Consider the following 8,494-nt stretch of genomic DNA (forward strand, 5'->3'; position numbering starts at 1 on the left):
TGGTGTAAAATGCCCAAATTCTCTGATATCAGCTTCTTAAATGTGAATCTTTTCTGGTGTCTTTACACCTCTCCTTGGACTAGGTTATTGACTACATTTTATTTTAATTTGTCATTAACAGAGATTTAGTAATTATCATTAGTAAGTAGTGAGTATCATTAATTATTTTTAAATCTACCCTCTCAACACTGATCGTGAACGGTAGAGACTACTAGAGAGTTTTTATGATGAAATGCTGAGTTTGTTTTCCTTTGGTGGGGGCCTCAAAGGACACTTCATAAATCTTGACATGGGAGTGAATCAACTGACAGTGGGTCAAGATCAGGGTCAAGTGATTTTCAGTAATACACGTCATAATTCACAGTGGGAACCACAGGAGAAACCAGTAACTGTCCTCTCTGTAGATTTCCCCTGCTTTGCTTGGGCTGCTTGTTTCTACTATCACTTAGTGTTTAAAACAATGAAATGTTTCCCAAGCTGCTCTGTTTCCTGTCCTTCTTTATTATCACTCGTTTTATCATCAGGATGAGTGATAAGTGAAAATCAGTGATAGTGAAGGAGTGGCTTGTGCGCCGGACTGGAGGAGGAAAATAAATAGTGAGTGAGTAATGAGACAGGAAGACTGGACGGAGCTGGGTTGTTTTACCAGAACACAGTGTGTAGCCTTAGGCAGGAGGTTTTAAAGTGGGAGGCAGGCCTGCCCAGGAAGACTGCACACAGGTTCAGAGGATGGAGGTGAAAAATACTACATCAGTTAGTACAGTGTTTACCAAAAAGGGACCACAGTGCGACTTGTTTAAAGACATAGTTCAGAGATACAAGTCCTTTCAAGCGTTTCGCTTCCATATGCCAGTTCTGATAAACTGGAATTCTTCCTTTCTCTAAGGAAGATCAGGAGGATACAGCCTCAAAATAATAACCTTAGGTTCCAAGGGCACCTTTACAGACAATGGGCCTCATGCAAGAACCACTCACATGAATAGATTTGTTCTTAAAGCGATAGTTCACCCAAAACTGAAATTTCACTGAATGAAGTATCACCATTCACTTCAATTGTACTGGATTTGGCTGCAATGCTGTTTTCCACTGAAGCTCCAGGAGTGTTTTGTGAACTGGAGCTCTTCACCCATCCTCACATCAGCACAGGGGTGAGTAGATATTGAGTGAAATTTCATTTTTGGGTGAACTATCACTTTAAGTGGTGCGTTTGAGTGATTTAAAAGAACTTGTCACATTCACCAGTCTTCATTCAGATCATTCAGTCAATGATCTATTATTACCTGCTGTCAAGTGTATTGGCCTCATATCTTTAAATGCAGGTTTATGTTTACCCTCTGCAGCGTCCTCACTCTGTCCTCTGTCTTCCCCTTGACCCTCTCCTCCTGTTGCAGTCATTGATCACCTTGCTGTGGCGAGTCGTTTCTTTTTCTTTGGAGTCATTTTCATATCTTTGTTTCTTCTTTACTTCAGTGACCCTCTAGTAACTAAACAGCATTCGCTTTTCCTGTTTCTTTGCTTTAGCAGCTCCTTTAATTCCACTGCTGACGCTGTTAAAATGATTTTCTTTCACGGATCTTTGAAAGCACAATATCAATCTCCAAACTCCCTGCTATTTTCATGAATGAACATTTCTTGACGTATGGGGCAGGAAGCACAGCCTTATATGGTATTATTGAGGTGTTTATTATGCTAACTTACAAGTCTCATGCACATGCACTCAGATTCGCACAAGTGGATCATTTACACAAGTTTCTCCTACTTTGGTCATATGATGGGCTCCTGCCAAGACACCACATCATATTCAAGAAAGCTCATAACTTCAGATAACTAAGATAAGAATATGAAAATGCATGAGCATGCATGAGGCCCAATATTTTTTCAAACATAATGATCACTTACCTTGCTAGGCAGCCTTCGTGAGGAGAAACCAACAGGTCTGTGTCACGTAGGCACTGCTGGCATGTCTCTGCAAGCAGGACAACTCAGCTTTCTTTGTCAATACAGCAGCACGAAAATGTATTGCTTCAAGTGACAGCATTTACCAGTCAACACTGTCTAGACATCCACATTAAAAATGGCTTATGAAATGCTAGGGCCGCAACTAATGATTTATTAGTTGTTTCGTCCACAGAATATCAGAAAATGGGCAAAATTTTGATCAGTAAGTCCAAGATGACATCCTCAGATGTCTTCTTTGTCCACAACCCAAAGATATTCAGTTTAATGTCATAAAGAAGGAAAGAAAACAGAAAATATTTACATTTAAGAAGATGAAATCAGAGAATTTTTGCCTTTTTTTCTTAAAAAAATCCTCAAACTGATTACTTGATCGTCAAAATTGTTGGTAATTAATTTAATAATCGATTAGGTCTCTAATAACAATGAAGAGTGTCTGCAGTTTTTCATTTGAAGTGAAGACATCAGCAGGTTTAGTTCCTCCTCTCTGACTGATCGCTCAGAACAGACACGGTGGAGTTTGATTGTAATAAAAACTTGCATGTGTTCAGCTTTTAGATGTGCCAGAATTCCACTTTAACTACTATAACGGCCATGAGCGGTCAATTTGACCTTTGACCTCCAAACTCTTTTAATTCTCATGATAAATACAAGACTAAGAGATTAATGCATTTATTCTGTTAGTTTATCTTTTTAAAAATGAAATAACACCTATGTACACCTATGTATCTATATATTTATCTATATGCAGCCATCACATGTAGTAAATCCTAATGATTGAATATATTCACAGCAGTATTTTTCTGTAGGATAGTAACATCAGTGATCTGATTCAAATTTTTTAATTCATCTAGAATTGTTCAGAGTGAGAAACAGTTAAATGTATAATATAAGATTGTAAACATTTTATTTTAACATTAATAATGATCAATGTCCACCTAGAACCATCACAAAAATAATTATAGGCTATGAGAACTTTAACACAAAAATGCAGTGAGTCATAGGTATTGAGACAAAAAGTATTACAAACATCCCTGGTCTCCCCTATTTTAATTTAATTGAGTCTAATTAATTAATTATTTAAATTTTGATGTCAGGAAATTGGAAATCGAGACCACTTGTGAAGTTTTACTGACAATGAGAGTTCCTAAGAAACCAAGATTCATCTCCAACTGTACAAAAAGTAACAACATAACAATTGTATAACAAATTCTGTGGGGTCACTTTGACTGTCTTTGGCAGAAAAAGGTAAAAAGGTAAAAATGATAACATTTTCTTTGCCTTTCCGTAATATATACATATATATGTATGTACATATATATATGAAATTATCAAAATGACTGCCTTGGCTGTTCTTGTGTTAATGGTGAGGAGTTGCCCCGTCGTCCCTTTGCATGTTACCAGCTGTTCCCAGCTACTTCAATGTGTGACATATTTCATGTTGACTAGAAATGGTACAGGAAGAGAAACATTCATAACCTTATTTTTGTCTTTTCTGCTCTCATTCATAGCTCCTAAAGGCAACAACACAGTCCCTATTGATGGTGAGATATATCTTGAATGGGAGGATAAGTCTGGGAGGGCCTTCTGTGACGGAGGTTTCAACTACTCCAGAGGGGATCTGGTGGTGCCCAGAACTGGCCTCTACAGGATCTTTGTGCAGATAACCTTTGAGAGTAAGGAAAAACATCAGTGTTCAAACGGTCAACAGACACTCTCTTATACAATCTTCGAATTCGCGAAAAGTTACCACAGAAATGTGCATCTCTTGTCAGCTGTGGACACATTCAAATGCAAGATGACAACATGGAAGAAATCCCTCTACTCGTCTGGCTTGTTTAAACTGGAGGCTGGCACCAGACTACGTGTGTTTTCACAAAACCATGAATATATTGTCGAGGGTAATGAACAGCAGGTGTTCCTTGGTGCAGAATTTCTGCCTCAGTGATCTGCTCAGACAAATAGTCTTCACAGTCTGATCTGAGGTTGTTTGCACCTTTGGAAACTCGAGGGAAGTTGGCAGAGTAATTTTATAGTTTCCTTTTACTTTTACTGCTCCTGAAAACTCTAAACCTGCTGAAAGAAGAAGCTACTAGTATCTATTTGACTGCAGGATTGCTTTATCTTACTGAAGTTATAAGCTGCAATGACTCGACTATGATACACTATTCTAAAAAGCATGTATATTTTCCTAACAATATCCCTAACATTTGTAACTCTACAGCCATTTGGCAGAATTAAATTCATATCGATAAGTTTTTTGGTTTCTTTGGAATAAGAATAGGTATTTTGTTAAGTTGTTTGTTAGTAAACAAATCAAAAAAGTAATTCATAGATCACAAGAACAATAATTCCAGCCTCTCATAAGTGAGGACTTTCTGTTTTATATCATTGTCAATTCAACATCTTCATACAGTTTTCTGACTTTTTACAGAAAATCAGTGAACTTTAAAATAATGAACAGATTGATCTGGTGTCCTGGCAGTGGCACTGAAAGAAACTGAAAAAGTTTATTCCCTTGAGAGTAGCCTCAGCTGTGTTATGGCAGATGTTAATGTTTTTGGTTTTCAAGTTGATAGTGGTATCATGGTAGATTTATATTCAGAGGGTCAAAAGCATCAGTAGACATTCTTTAGGAAACACGACTTTCCACAGCAAATTGCACAGAATTCCTCATGTTTTCGAGAGGATTAAAGCATTAATCAAAGAGAAATGTGGTGCTGTTGGTGGGACTGTACACTGATCAGCCACAACATTAAAACCACTGACAGGTGAGGTGAATAACACCGATCATCTTGTTATAATGGCACCTGTATTAGACAGTGAGTGAACAGTCATCTTCTTGAAGTTGTGGAAGCATTAGAAAATGAGCAGCGTGCTGATCTGAGAAACTTTGACATGGGCCAAATTGTGATGGTTAGATAACTGGGAATCTCAAAAACAGTAGGGGTCAAACACTACTATTATATGGCAAGTCTTGTTGTGTTGTTGTAAGAAGTAGTCCAAGGAGCAGATCCAGAGTCAGAGTCATTCATTAAAACATGTTGCTTTCACCAAGTAAGGAAACACACGTCACCTCAGCCAAAAATGTTGTCATACTAACACTAGCTGCTCCTGGCAACAGTTCTTCTAAATTCCTTTGTATTCTGTGGAGCCAGCTAGAAGATTTGGACCACTTAAAACCCTCATTTTATTTGGCCAACCAGCAAGTCGTTTTTTTTTTTGTTTTTTTTTTTTCAGATTTAACCAGGTCACATTTATATTATATAGCTGTTACTGAAAATAGTCTGCCTGTTAAACCCTGTGAAGAAACTTTCACAAAGCTTAAAAACAACTTGATAATATTCCAGTGAGGAGATTTCAGTTGGAAACATGTACAGAGTAAGGCATGCCACTATGATAATTGGAGTGAAGCGTCTTCTTTAAGGAGAAATATGCAATACATTTATTGTACGAAATCATAAAAAAAAAATCAAAAACACTGGCTTCTCCAACAACAACGCTATAGCCATCACTCCAGAGGAAAGGAAAAGTTCAAAATCAGATCTTGTCCTTGTCTAGCTTGTGTCTGCTAGAAACAAATGAGCTCAATTTAAGGCCAATATGAGACTGGACTATTTTCTTATACTTCTTAAATTTGGCTTCTGTGTCTCCTTTGTCTCATGTCAGCCGAAGACTACTTTGACTGAACAACTGAAGATCTTACAATGTTCCTTTTTTGTCTCACTGGACTGATCTTAAATTTGTCTTAACCTAATCTCATCAGCTATTGAGATCACAGTGTGATCTAAGGGAAAACGTGGTTGTCTTAAATGAGGTCTTAATTTTGTCTCAGTGGTCAAATTAAGTCTTGTTGCTCCATACGGTCAAGACACCTCTGAGCTCAGGGAAAGATCTCCTACTTTCCTTTTGTTTTGCTCCTTTTTTCTGATAAGGCACGGGTTAGGAGAAACAGATGAGACTTCAGTGAGCTCAAAATAAGAATCTCACTTATTTCTTAGAAGACAAAGAAAAGATGAGTGTGAAAAACACAGCATCCTTTAAAAATTCTATTTTGTTTCTGTTTTCTGTTTTTGTTTGCCTGTTTTCACATTTATTAGAGTTAAAGCAAGTGTCAGTTTATAAGTTGTAAGAAATCAATAGTAATCTTATAGAAATAGCATATGTTTAAATTGAGTTAAATTGAGCAAATTGTTAACAGAGTCTGGCAGGCAGTAGCTGAACAGTACAGTTGCTGAACTCCAACTCCCAAGTTTGGAAAAGGTTGGCTTTTGTTTTCAGGACAGGGTTAACTCTACGTCAACAGGCAACTGACATTTATAAGCAGCTGATCAACTTGCTTGTATAATGTGCTCATGTAGGTTCACTGTCGCGTTTCCAGACTTTTTTGACTGGCTTGGCACAAGTAGGCACAAGTACAATTCTCATATCTACTTTAATTAATAATAATAATTTATAAATAATTCCATAAAGTCAAAATAATTGTCAAACAACCAGTTGAAACTCCCGCCTCTCAGTGGACAGATAGCCACTTGGGGTGGTCAATCATATTTCTGAGCTTCAAATCTGGGGAGGACTGTACAGGGTGAAGCAACTCGCTTCAACCACAGATGGTATATTAAATAATGATTCAGTTTATTTAATATACAGTTCATGCCTCCAACTCACCATTTGGACTGCAGGACTTATTTTTGAACACTTACACGTTTCTCCTTTAAACATAGGTCTGTTAAGATAGAAGATAGGACAGAATGACAGGATTGAAATGATGCTGAGGGCATCGTCCAAGCACTGATTATCTCAAGGAACATAGGCTGAAAAATGATCAGCCAGAGATGTAGGAATTTGTGAATGAAAGGAACTTTTGATAGCACTTTGTAAGACTAATATTAAGTGTATTGGTCATTTCCTGTAGTTTCATGTACATTTTATTCTAAAAGCTGAATGTGATCAGAGCTGTAGATTATTTAGCACACAGCATTACAGTAACCTGAATACACAGTCCAGATGAAGTGTGTATCCTCTGCGAATGGTAATATTCGCCGTTATTATTTAGACTTGTTATACAGTGGGTTGCCATAGCCAACACAGCATGACAGTTTTATCAGTAGTAAACAGTGCAGACTTGCCGTAACATATAAACCCAGCCCACGCCCACACAGTCCTGCTGCCAAGGTTACATGTTTTGGGAATCTCTAGATGCGTTATGGTTCATGTCATAAAGATAAGTGCACAGCTACTGTTACCACCACCAAGGACAAAACAGTAGTACTTTTTTGTGCATTTTGTAGGTTGGTTTTGCCCTTCCTGTGCCACCATATATGTGCTGTGAAGTAATCTCTTCTGTCCATAATGATTAATGATTTAAACACATCCATGTGAGCAGTGTGCAGTTGAGCCACATGTGGTATCAGATTTTTCCAACCCCAGAAAAGGCAAATTTGCACACTTAATTGACTGACATTATATTACATTATTGCATTGTATTACGTGTTGTCAGAGTGACCTATGAAACAGAATGCGCTGGAAATGTAAAACAGAGAAATGTATCTGTGTAAGGTGGTGATTCAGAGTCAGACACAGAGCTGGCTGTGTGTCTGACACCAGATTCTTGTGGAATGTCACAATTTTATGCTCTAAATTTGGTACCGGATTATAAAAGGATCATTGTACCACTCCTAGGGCTGGGTGATATATTGACATTATATACTGTGATATGAGTCTAGATATGATCTTAGACAAACTGTTCTAGCTGTCCTATTATTTGACTTTCCCAGTTGGTCATTACATCCACATTACCGATGAGTATTGTGCCAGTATTTTGTGAAAGCACCAGTACTCATTCCTACAATATTTACAGAATGATATTTTAGAGAAAATGTGTATATTGAGATATATATGTCATATATTGGGGAATAGCCTAATAATACTGAGATATTATGTATAAGCCATATTGCCTGTGTGTGTGTGTGTGTGTGTGTGTGTGTGTGTGTGTGTGTGTGTGTGTGTGTGTGTGTGTGTGTGTGTGTGACTTTTCTCACCATAGGGCTCACTGTAAGCTGATACAAATAAATGGAAAGGGGTTTCTCTTTATTTTTTACATGCAAGGTGCTGTTCCACCATGTTGTACTATGTTGAACTATGATGAACTATGCTTATACAGGCATGTTTCAACAAGCTTCAAGATGTGTCTTCTTATTTAATTACAGCATTTAATTCACGACACTGTGTACTCTGAGCTGGTGCTGTGCAAATCGACTTTTTTCCTACTTTGAATAAAATGATCATATAATTTTTCAGAGTTGTTCTTGTGTGTGTGTTTCTAAATGGAACTTTTATTAAAGACAGAACTGTACTGATGAAACACTGAGTGATTTTTCCTCCCACCTGTCAGCTGTGAGGAAAAATGCATGGGTTGATTTTTCTCTTGACTCTTGAGACATTCCCCCCAAATGCCAAATATTTGTCACACTAGCATTGTTTGGGGGTTTGTTCCAGAAGAAAAACTTACTCTGTTAATTCCCCTTGGGGGGAAATC

The sequence above is a fragment of the Lutjanus erythropterus genome, chromosome 10 (assembly GCF_056507025.1).
Source record: "Lutjanus erythropterus isolate fLutEry1 chromosome 10, fLutEry1.hap2, whole genome shotgun sequence".
In the NCBI taxonomy this organism is placed as follows: Eukaryota; Metazoa; Chordata; class Actinopteri; order Lutjaniformes; family Lutjanidae; genus Lutjanus; species Lutjanus erythropterus.